At 37.8% G+C, this 12,630-nt stretch overlaps 1 protein-coding gene and 1 pseudogene across 9 annotated transcripts in view; both read left to right on the forward strand.

Annotated features, from left to right (window-relative positions):
* NAALADL2 (N-acetylated alpha-linked acidic dipeptidase like 2) overlaps nt 1–12,630 on the forward strand; it is a 1,365,504-nt gene that overhangs the window by 476,644 nt on the left and 876,230 nt on the right. The window lies entirely within an intron of this gene.
* LOC110256520 lies at nt 3,748–7,225 on the forward strand (annotated as a pseudogene).

Below are 12,630 nucleotides of genomic sequence, written 5' to 3' on the forward strand. Positions count from 1 at the left end.
GGCTAGGGGTCCAATTGGAGCTGTAGCCACCGGCCTACGCCAGAGCCACAGCAACGCGGGATCCGAGCCGCGTCTGCAACCTACACCACAGCTCACGGCAACGCCGGATCGTTAACCCACTGAGCAAGGGCAGGGACCGAACCCGCAACCTCATGGTTCCTAGTCAGATTCGTTAACCTCTGCGCCACGACGGGAACTCCGGGGCCACATTTTTTTAATATAGGAAAAGAAAATTAATACTCTTTGTGTCAGTCACTTTCACACACACACATGTATATATATACACACACACATATATATATATACATATGTATAATATAATCCTCACAGCCATCCTACATAGTACTTATCATTTCTATTTTTTTTTTTTTTTTTTTTTTGTCTTTTATCTTTTGAGGGCCGCACCCGTGGCATATGGAGGTTCCCAGGCTAGGGGTCTTTCAGAGCTGCAGCTGCCAACCTATGCCACAGCCACAGCAACGCCAGATCTGAGCCTCATCTGCGACCTACACCACAACTCATAGCAATGCCAGATCCTTAACCCACTGAGCGAAGCCAGGGATCGAACCCACAACCTCATGGTTCCTAGTCAGATTCGTTTCCACAGAGCCATGATGGGAACTCCTCATTTCTACTTTTGTGGCTTATAAAACAGGGATATGTTTTCCGAAAGTCATATAACTTAAGAACTGGTAAGGCTAGACACTAACAAGTCTGTGGAGCCCTAAACCTCAAATCTTTGTTTTATGATACTTGGCCTTTTTCTTTGAATTTATATCTTTGAATTTATAAACTTAAAGTTTACATTTTATTTTATTTATTTATTTTTTGTCTTTTTGCCTTTTCTAGGGCCGCTCCCACAGTATATGGAGATTCCCAGGCTAGGGGTCGAATCGGAGCCATAGCCACCGGCCTACACCAGAGCCACAAAAATGCAGGATCCGAGCTGTGTCTGTAACCTACACCACAGCTCACGACAATGCTGGATCGTCAACCCACTGAGCAAGGCCAGGGATCGAACCCGTAACCTCATGGTTCCTAGTTGGATTCATTAACCACTATACCACAACAGGAAATCCTGAAGCTTATGTTTTAAATGGAGTTATAAACTCCATTTTATTTCCCAGAGTCCTAATTCTTCTTTACAGAGTAAGTTGCCAGGAACTTTTGCATCTTTTTAGGCTCTCCTCCTAAATGTTATTTTCTCAGGGAGGCCTTTCTGATGTCCCATGTTAGCTGGGTTTCCCCTGTTCCCATCCTACTAAGACACCTGTGTGTTTCTTTATGCTTTATGCAACATTCGTCATACTTTTAACTGTTTCCATTTCTGTCTTTCCTGCTAAACTAGAATCTCCATGCAGATGGGAACATTTTTGTCTTGGGCATTATTAAAACCCTAGCCCTACCACAGAGCCTGGGGCAGAGCAGGCCCTCAATAAATATTTTTGGAATTAATTTATGAACTTTTAGAAGATGAGCAGGCCTGGAGAAATGACATGTGTGTGTTTAAATTGATTTTAACTTAAAGACCACATAATACAGTAAGAACATCTTTGATAATAAGAGCAGAATAAGTGCAGTTTTGAGATGGGATAACACTTTCAGGACCTAAAGGCCATGTTAATGTGAAATTCTTTCTGCTTCATTAAAAGCTTGTCATGGAGCTCACAGAAATAGCCTTGACAGTTTTTTGCTTGCTGTGCTGTCAAAGTGGATATCTTAGGCCACTGTGCTAAGGAGTCTAGCATTGACTACAGGTTTGTTTCCATGGACACCTATCACTAGCAGCAGATAGAAAATAAACTCCACCAAAACATAAGACAATATCACGCTATAGTTTTAATAAAAGCAGAATTAAGGAAAAGTTACATAAAAATAGATTACCTGTACCAGTCAAAAACAGAAGTCAGGAGTTCCCATCGTGGCACAGTGGTTAACGAATCCGACTAAGAACCATGAGGTTGCAGGTTCTATCCCTTGGCCTTGCTCAGTGGGTTAACAATCCGGCATTGCCATGACCTGTGGTGTAGATTGCAGACACAGCTCGGATCCCACGTGGCTGTGGCTCTGGCGTAGGCCGGTGGCTACAGCTCCAATTAGACCCCTAGCCTGGGAACCTCCCATATGCCGCAGGAGCGGCCCAAGAAATGGCAAAAAGACCAAAAAAAAAAAAAAAAAAAAAAAACAGAAGTCAGATATTGAGCTGCTTAAAATAAAGTTCTTATGCCCTTTTTATCATTTTAAACTATTTTTATAATGTAGCAATATTTAAATAAGTAGGCAAGATATATGCCTTTAATGTCCTAATTATTAATTCTGATGACTGCAAAGATTAATACTTTTTCTTTTGAAGAAGATAACCCTTAAGCAGATGACTTGGAACCAGGTAGAGGAAAAATATGGTTGGTTTTATTATTCAATTTCATGCTGGAACATTAACACTGTATAAAGCCAACCATAAGACCACATTTTAATACACTTAGAAATAATTATTTCAAATAAATACATAAATGTGAAAAATATAATCTATGTAAATCTATGTAAATGGATAGTTATAGTGAATTAGTATATAATATCACTGAGTAGATTGCTCACGGTTTCATTAAATAAAAAAGACTAAAGACCTAGGTTAGCAAGAAAAAGCTTTTTTGCTCTATTTCAGTTGCTTTAGGTTATTAATCTGGTCCGAGATGATCAACTTCTCATTAATCATAATAATTAGGGGTAGATTTACTGAGCATTAGTGTAATTTTCAATCATGCTAATAGTTGTGCAATCCTCCGTTCATTAATATAAATGAGGTAAATTAGAACCATGACATTATAAAGATGAGGCAGAAGCTGCAGGAACTTTCATGGATCCTCCCTAAACCCCATTAATTTAATTGTAATATGTTGTTCCTCAATACTTTCTTTCACTCTCTTTATTTTCCGTTGCTAATGGTTCTTCAGATTGGTTAATGAGCATACTAACCTCTTAATTTAAGTGACTGCTATGGTGTGGTCTAAATCATACATACTTATCTTGTCCATTACCTTTAACCCTTTCCTGCATGTTCAGTCAACAAGCATTTATGGAGTAGTCACTCATGTAATTTGGAATTAGATATATCAGCACAACATGAAAGAAATGAGGCATCCCATCTTTCAGGAGATCTCAGTCTATAATATATTGTGGATTGGATTGAAATCATTATTAAAAATGTAATAGCAATTCCAAAGTAAAAATTTATCTCTTTATAGTATTCTTTAACTTTTTATTTATATCCAAAAGATGTAAAAATAAATTCTCTTCTTTATCTCTCATTTTTTGTATAGATAGCCTCAGAGATGCCTTCCCTGAAATACCAACGTAAATAGGGTCCTCATTTTCTGGTTCTTATCCCAGCTTTTATGCTTTTCCTCATAACACTTGACAAATTATACAGAAGGTTTTTGTGTGTGTGTGGTTATTTACTTACTTTTACTTCCTCTATGTTGTAAGCAAATTGAGGGCAGGAACTATAACCGTTATCTTCAGATTCTATCACATTATCTACTACATTGCCACTCCCAATTAATATTTATTAGTGAATTCCGTTTGCCCTTGTGGCTCAGTGGTTAATGAACATGACTAAAATCCATGAGGATGTGGGTTCGATCCCTGGCCTTGCTCAGTGGGTTAAGGATCTGGCATTGCTGTGAGCTGTGGTATAGGTTGCAGACAGACTTGGATCCTGCATTGCTGTGGCTCTGGTGTAGGCCGGCGGCTACAGCTTTGATTTGATCCCTAGCCTGGGAACCTCCAAATGCCACAAGTGCAGCCCTAAAAAGACAAAAAGACCAAAAAAAAAAAAATTTATTGGTGAATAAATGAGTGAACCAGTATATTTGTGGTGCTCATTCAATTAATCATAAAGACACTTGCTTGATCTTAGAATCTAGAATATGACCACATTGTTCTTTTGCATAAAATCTTAGATTGGACGTTAAGAAGGTTATTCCATCTTGTTGAGAGATACGGTCATTCTCATTGGGAAAATTTACTTTTTTCAAATCTGTTTATTGAGGAGGAAATCTCACCAAAAAAAAACCAAAAAAAACAAAAAAAACAAAAAACACTCTAGACCAGAGGATTTTTTGGCTCCAACTTAATTATATTTGTGGACTTTGCAATGACTGATCTCATTCATTCATTGAGCAGATCTTTACTGCCTTTTTTGTTTGGGGCACTAAGAATGACCCTGGGGCTTTTCATCCTTGCCTGGTCATCAAGATGTTGAAGTGAGGACTTTGTGGGTCCTCTGATGCTAAGTTCTGGATTTCCTTCACTCTTCTGGTTGAATCAGTGACGAACTGTGCTGATAACATGGGAGCAAAAACCTGTATATCATTTCTGTGAAGGGTAGCAAGGGAAGACTGAATAGACTGCCTGCTCTTGGTGTGGGTGCCATGGTGATGGCCACAATCAAGAAAGGGACACTGGAGCTCAGAAAGAAGGTACATCCAGCAGTAGTAATTCAACAATGAAAATCATACTGGAGAAAAGATGGTGTGTTTCTTTTGAAGATAATGCAAGGGTCATAGTAAATAATAGAGGTGAAATGAAAGGTTCTGCCATCACAGGACCAATTGCAAAGGAATGTGCAGACTTGTGCCCCAGTATTGCATCCAGCGCTTGTAGCATTGCATGCTTCTTCAGTGTATTTGTAAAACGTAAAGAAAAATGGCTTTTGGTGCTTACCTGAAACAAAAAAAAAAGAAAAAAAAAGAATCGCTCTGGGGATATCATACATGGCAAGTTTCTTTTTTTTTTTCCTAAAGAACTTAATCTACTTGGATAAACTGTGATATGAGGTGCTCGAGCAACAAATAAATGCCAAAACTGGTATTTGAATTCACTGCAGAGTCCTAAAGGCTATGCGCTTCCTGATGAAACATACAACTCTTTCAAAGGAGTTTGGACTTTACTAAAAACAGTAGCAACATCATGGCTCTCACACAATTTAAGTATGAGAGGCATATATTCAGCATTTTTCTTTATTTAATGTGGCAAGAAAATGGGGGATAAATTTGAGAGGAGAGAGAAAACTTATACTAGGAGACCAACTAAGAAACCATTGCTTACTCTGTCAAAATGTAGCAAGGCAATAGCAGTGAAAATGAAGGGTAAAGGAAAAGAATGGATTTCCAGTGAAAGGGAAAAACTCAATAGGCTTCAGTGGCAGACAAATGTGGGAATAAGGAAAGATGTGGGTGAGAGAAAGGATGGGATTAAATAAGATCTATTTGTAGTTTAGCCACCTGGGTGGATGACATTGCTGTTCACTGAAGTAATGGATAGCTGAGAATCAAGTTAAAGGAGGAGAAAAAAAAAATCAGGTTTTTATTTCTTTTTTTTAATAGTGTGGACGTAGTTTGAAAGAAGCCCTGAGAATTTCCTGAGATGTGATAGGTGTGTTTCTACTATTATTGCAGTTGCTATCGTTTGCCATGTGCACCATCGCTACCACTGCTGCTGCTGCTGGTACTCCCACTTTTGAACATTTTTTTCTCAGCTGTGCACTAAATAGATTGTTCTGTGTCTCAAAGTCCTCGAAACAAACCCCTATGATAAATGTTCATTGCTATTTAATATTGAGTAAACTATTAAGTAAGCATTGCTAAATGACAGTGCTGAATGTCACAAAATTTAATGAATGTCAGAGCAGAGGTGCAGCCTGATTCCAATGCTAATGCTCCTTCCAGTGGCTTCCATCTACTCAATTTCAGACTATTTGTGTTTGAAGCACCTATGGGACAGCCGGGTTTCCTAATTTGTGAAGTGTGGTTAATAACAACTGGCTAAATGTGTGAAACTGAGGTATGCTTCCAAGTGTGGAATATTGTTATTGAAAAGCTTCTAATTTTTTTCTGTGCCATTCAATATTAATTAATTTCTAGAAAAGAATTTGATTAAACCGTGGCTTACTAAGTGGTTTGCAATTCCAGGCAGAACATTTTCTTTGGAATGAGTAATTTATCTTCTATTTAAGGCCTTCAATAGAGAAAAGATTGATATGACAGAAAAGATTGATATGATGACGCTGGAAAGAACTTTAGAGGTTGGGTTTATATGAAAAAAACTGACATCTGGGCCAAAGCTGCCAATGATAGCCCTTAAGTTGTATACAGAGATGTTTTGCTCCACCTACATAATATATTGATGGTGGGTCGCATCAATGACTTTGTCCTGACCATGATCGCCACAGTTAACTGCAGTCTTCACCCCTCCCTATTTTATTAATCGCAGACATTTTTTATTCATTAGTCTACCTGGCCTCATGGTGCTTATGTTTGTGATACCTTATTTAAAGACTTGTTCAGTACTGTAAATTAATTAATTCTGTAGGGAAAAATGGAATATGTGGCTCAAGATTTATTTTCTTTTGGGATGTTAAATTTACCACTAATTTTTTCTTGTGAGGAAAAATCTACTAGTCTGCTAGAATTGCCATAAGAAAAATAAAACAGACTGGGTAACTTGAGAATATGAATTTGTTTTCTTACTGCCTTCAGACTAGAAGTCTAAGATCAAGGTTCCAGCAGGGTTGACTTCTTCTGAGGCCTCTCCCTTAGCTTGCTGGTGACTACCCTCTCACTGTGTCCTCTTTTGGCCTTTTCTCTCTATGTGTCAGTGGTGTCTCTTCTTCTCAGTCATACTGGATGAGCGCCCACTCATATGAATTTAGTTGAGCTTAATTAGCTCTTTTAAGGCCCTCTTTCCACATTCATATACTCAGAGGTCCTGGGAGTTCAGACTTCAACATAAGAATTTGGAGGGGAACACAGTCCCATCCATAATGAGGAGTTTTTGTTGAATGAATTAGGGAATTCTATTTTGAAATGTTTGGGACTGCATCTTCCCTGGACAGCCCAGTGCACTGTTTTTTAACCTTCATTAATGTACTGTTTTATATGACTGTACTTTACATACTTGTATTATCTTCATTACAAGGTTGTAAACACCTTGAGGGCAAAAATTGTTGCTCTATGTCCATTACAGAATACATCTTCAAGAAATAATTATTTGATTAAAAAATAAAAAGCAACACTTTTAATCTTAATTTATCACTCCTTCTTCAAATTTAATTGTATTTTCAGCATGAAAGAAGAGGAAATTAAAGCACTGTTTTAGAAAAAAGAATTAAGATTATTTTAAAATATCGAAATAGTACTATACGGTTGGAGTTCCCGTCATGGCCCAAAGAAACGAATCCAGCTAGGAACCATGAGGTTGCAGGTTCAATCCCTGGCCTCACTCAGTGGGTTAAGGATCCATCATTGCCATGAACTGTGGTGTAGGGTTGCAGACGCAGCTCAGATCTGGTGTTGCCATGGCTGTGGTGTAGGTTGGCAGCTGTATCTCTGATTGGACCCCTAGCCTGGAAACCTCTATATGCTGTGGTGCAGCCCTAAAAAGCAAACAAATACCTACACAGTTTAGTCAGTTTTAATAAAATTGAAGGTAATGGCTGATTTCAATGAGTTGCATGTGTTGATATCCAGTTTATTTTTTAGATAATTATTTTTTATGTAATACTAATGTTGTAGTTTTAATTGATATTCGTTACTAAGATATCTAAATTTTAAGTTTATTTTATGTAAATATATTTGTAGGAAAAAACATTATTAAGTTACCACATACCTGTTTTTTCGTAGTTGAAGCACTTATTTCAGGTTTAATTTTGCATGTCCAAAAATCTATATAGGAATGATGAAAACTATATCTAAGCAAATTGGACCACTCAGTATATTTCTCTCTAGTGACAGGAAAAAATATATTAAAAATATATATGTATTAAGATACATTTCATTTGGAGTTCCCGCCCCCTGGCTCAATGGGTTAAGAGTCTGACTCCATTGGCTTAGGTTGCTGTAGAGGCATGGGTTTGATCCCTTGCCAGGTACAGTGGGTTAAAGGATCTGGTGTTGAGTTACCTGCCACTTGGGTTGCAGCTGCAGCTTGATTTCAATCTCTGGCCCAGGAGCTTCCATATGCCACAGGTGTGGCCATAAAAAGGGAGAAAAAAACAAAAAAGAAAAGAAAAAGTATAAAAAGAAAAAAGATACACTTAATTTACCATTGACCCAACTTTGTCATAAAGATTTTTCACAGATTTTGTCTAATTAATTGAATCACAAAGAAGATAATGAAAAATGTGGAGATATAGCTTATTGTTTTTTAACTGTATATTTGCTGAATTTTTTTTTTGTCAAGCCTGTGGCATGTGGAAGTTCTAGGGTCAGGGATCAAACCCTTGCCACAGCAGCCACTTGATACAGTGCAGTGACAGTGGCAGATCCTTAGCCCACTGTACCACAAGAGAATACCTGAATCATTTCCTCGAGAGCATAGTAATGTCACATCAAACGAAGATATGTCAACTCATTCCCTTATTGATATTTTGCAGGTTATTTATAAAATAACTTCACTCAAATAGATGAAACTATCTTCTTTTTATTGTCCAGGTTACTTTTTAATGCTCTGTTTAAACTTAGAGCATTTGAAGGATAAATGATCTTTGAGTCTTTTAGTCTTTGGCCCTGCATTATTTATTTTTTTTATTCATTTGTTAATTCAGTCACATATTTAATAAAGCTTTAGCAGGGACCTCCCAGTGCAGGCAATACCATTATTAGCTGCGTGAACTGGGTAAATCACTAAACCCTTATCTGCCTTGGTTTTGTCCCCTGTTAAATGGGGATGTTAATGCTTCCTAAAGCTATTAAGGATCTTAAATTAGTTAGTGTGGCAGCTACCAGAACAGGGTTGGGCACATATAGGGATGAGCCCAATTGTTATCTTTCCTTCCTTCCAATCTGACTGCCAGAATTTATTGTTTTCCTTCTGATTGTCAGGAACTTAAATGACTGCAGTAGAATTTTAGGACTTCAAATTTGGAGGATATTTTAGCAATAATATCATTCCTCTTCCTCTTCAGAGAATTTGAACATGGAGCCGACCTATTCAGAAAATACCATGGTACAGTTGGAGAACATTTATTTAATTCGATCCATGTATTTTTCTTGATCATTACAGTCATTTGTATAGGAGGGAAAGAAGGAGAGAGAGGCAAACATTTAAGGTATATTGGCTTTTCTTGTGACTTTTGTGGTATGGCCAGACATATAATTACTTAGGCTTCAGAAAATTTTTTTCCCCTTTATCTTAGTTAAAAAACAAAAACCAAAAACAAAAATACTTTCTTTCAAAAGAGAGAATTTTTGAAATTTTTCTGATTTGGGAAATTATGAAGTTCGCTTTACAGTCAATTTAGTTTCAATGAATTAATTGCCCTTTAAAACAAAGGGGTTTGCCAGTTTCCTTTAGAACTGGTACAGTAGCATGCCATAGTACAGAGCTAGGGAAGCAGAATGAGTACCCAAGTACTAAATTTTGTTCCTGCTGCCTTCCCTGAGTGACTTAAAAGCTCTCTGGAGCTGGTGTGGCATCTTTCTGCTTCTGTCATCTCCTTCATATATGGGGTTAGTAATAATTGTTGACAATAACAGTAATAATGTTGTTATGATAACATATAATTTCTATAAAGCATTCATTGGAAGAAGTCCTAAAAGGCATCCATATGGGCTACATCATTTCCAATCATATTGCACATAAGACACCATTGTTGTTGTAGGCAGAATTCTTTTTTTTTTTTTTTTTTTTTTTTTTTTTTGTCTTTTGTCTTTTTGTCTTTTGTTGTTGTTGTTGTTGCTATTTCTTGGGCCCCTCCCGCGGCATATGGAGGTTCCCAGGCTAGGGGTTGAATCGGAGCTATAGCCACCAGCCTAAGCCAGAGCCACAGCAACGTGGGATCCGAGCCGCGTCTGCAACCTACACCACAGCTCACGGCAACGCCGGATCGTTAACCCACTGAGCAAGGGCAGGGACCGAACCCGCAACCTCATGGTTCCTAGTCGGATTCGTTAACCACTGCGCCACGACGGGAACTCCTGTAGGCAGAATTCTAAGATCGTTCCTGAGATTCCTGCCTCCCGATGCACATACCTTGAATAATTCTCTCCCCTTGACAGTGGGCAGTCTTTGAATACAATTTTGTTACTCCTTTGATTAGGTTACCTATATAACAAATGGTGATGGGACAGTCACTACTGTGGTATTCAGAGTGAGAATGGAATAAGAGAGAGGCTTTCCCACTGTCCTGAAGAAAGCAAACATCCATGCTGTGAGCTGCCTATGAGGACATGTGACAAGGAAATGTGGGCAGCTTCTTGTTACTGAGATCAATCCCTGTCTGACAGCTACCAAGAAATTGAGGGAGTTCCTGTTGTGGTGCAACAGGTTAAGGACCTATTGTTTCTGTGATGGCATGGATTTGATCCCTGGCCCCCTATTGTTTCTGTGATGGCATGGATTTGATCCCCTGGCCCCCAGTGGGTTAAGGATCCCGCAGCTCAGATTCATTCCCTGGCCCTGGCCTGGTAACTTTGATATGCCATGGCAAAAAAAAAAAAAAAAAAAAAAAAAAAAAAAAAAAAAAAAAAGGAAAGGAAAGGAAGGAAGGAAGAAATCTATAACCATAAAGAACTAAATTCTACCAACAAGCTGAGTAAACTTGGAGAACTCCTAGCTCCAAATAAGAACTTCATTTTGCTTGACACCTAGATTGCAGATTTGTATGACCCTGAGGGGGTGGATCAAGCTAAGCAACTCAGACTTTTGACCCACAGAAACAGATAACAAATGTGTGTTGTTTTAGGCTGTTAAATCTGTGGCAATGTGTTATGCAACATTAGAAAACTAATAAAGTTGTGTAGTATAAATATGAGAGACATAGGTAATGTCCTTTTATACTACGTTGTATTCATGGATTACTTTTTGCAATTAGTATTTTATAAAGTATGAAAAATGAGCTTTTCTTTAGTTTTTGAAAATTTTAAAAGGAACTTTGTAAAATGATTAATCATAATTTCTTATAGCTATCTAATGCATTTGGATCCTAATGTATAGCAAGATGTTCTTGTGTTTTATGAAGTACTCTAGAAGCAATTGAGCCTACAATTACATTTTAGTTATATTCACAATTATTTCTCCTAGTATAAGTTCCTTTTGTTTAATGTATCTTCTTTTAAGTATTGTGTTTCTGGAAGAGAGCTGTGAGGAAGTAGAATTTCCTGTTTATTTTCCTTGATTTAGTGACAGAACTACTGCTGATTATAAAAGCAGGCACTCCAGTTAAAAATGAGTGTTCATCTTAATTTATTAGAATGTGATATTAGTAAGACCAAGCCCTTAGGTGTGTGCCAGTTAGATTTGCTATACTCTAGAGGATGCAAGTGTGTGGGTAACCATTCTCAAAGTCCACTCTGGCTTAGGGAAATCACCAACATTGTGTCCTCATCAAATGGTACATTAGTGACACAGTCTTTTTTTTTTTTTTTTTTTTTTTAATGGCCACATCTGCGGCACAAGGAAGTCCCCCCAGCGAGGGATCCAATCCCAGCTGCAGCTTCAACATATGCCACAGCTATGTCCGTGCCATAGTGGCATCGTCTTAAATGAACTGTAGCAAACCACGGTTAGAGGCCCACAGAAAATCATTGTGTGACACTGAAATGTTATAATTCCTTTCCTGGTCCCATCATTGATATAAAAAAAAAATATATTAGTAATCCAGGTTTTAAATTCTCACTTCAGTTGAACTCCAGGATGTGGCAAGGGTCCTTGTTGGAGGGCCCATCAGATATTGCTTTCATTTTTTGGGGGATTTACTCCAGTTCTCAGCTGTGAAAATTAACAAAATCTTGAGGCAGCCATACAGAAAATATCTGCATTTATAATTTTGTTCTGGAGGTCAAGTAAGCATGCAGGAGACTGTAGGCAGTTTTGTAGACAGCACTGTGGACTATCAGGCCAAATAGGATGTAAACAAACTGAAGCTTTAATCAGCCCTAGGGCAAGCATTTCAACAGAGAGTTTTATTGCTTTTCCAGAATTTTTATGCTTTTACCAAATTGTGAACAAAAATACAAACATAGAGACTGTGAGTTCTCAGCAGGCAGAGACCATGCTATTATTTTTTATTTTTGTATTCCAAGGGCTCCGGATAGTTCCAGAATATATAAATGGTCCATAAATATCTGTTAAACTAAAAAACTGAATTATAACACTGGCTTCTCTTCAAATAAGCTACATGAGGAGTTCCCATAGTGGCTCAGTGGGTTAAGAACCCAACTAGTATCCATGAGGATGTGGGTTGATCCCTGGCCTTGCATTGCTGAAAGCTGCAACATAGGTTGCAGATGTGGCTCGGATCTGACATTGCTGTGGCTGTGGCATAAGCTGGGACCTATAACTCCTATTTGACCCCTAGCCGGGGAATTTCCATATGTCAAAGGTGCAGCTGTAAAAAGAAAAAAATAAATAAATAAAATGAAAACTAAACTAACTAAATTAATTAAAAAGAAAATAAGCTGATTGAACCCACGGTAAAGGTGCTGGCCTAATGATTGCATTGTGACTATAGTTCTATACTGCAGCTTAATTTTATCTAAGAAGTGTGTTTACATCTGCTCTTCTAAAATCACTCTGGTAGACTGGAAATAAAACAGATTTTATCCTTTTCCCTAAAAAGCCAAACTTCCATAC

Source organism: Sus scrofa, chromosome 13, assembly GCF_000003025.6.
Source record: "Sus scrofa isolate TJ Tabasco breed Duroc chromosome 13, Sscrofa11.1, whole genome shotgun sequence".
Taxonomy (NCBI): Eukaryota; Metazoa; Chordata; class Mammalia; order Artiodactyla; family Suidae; genus Sus; species Sus scrofa.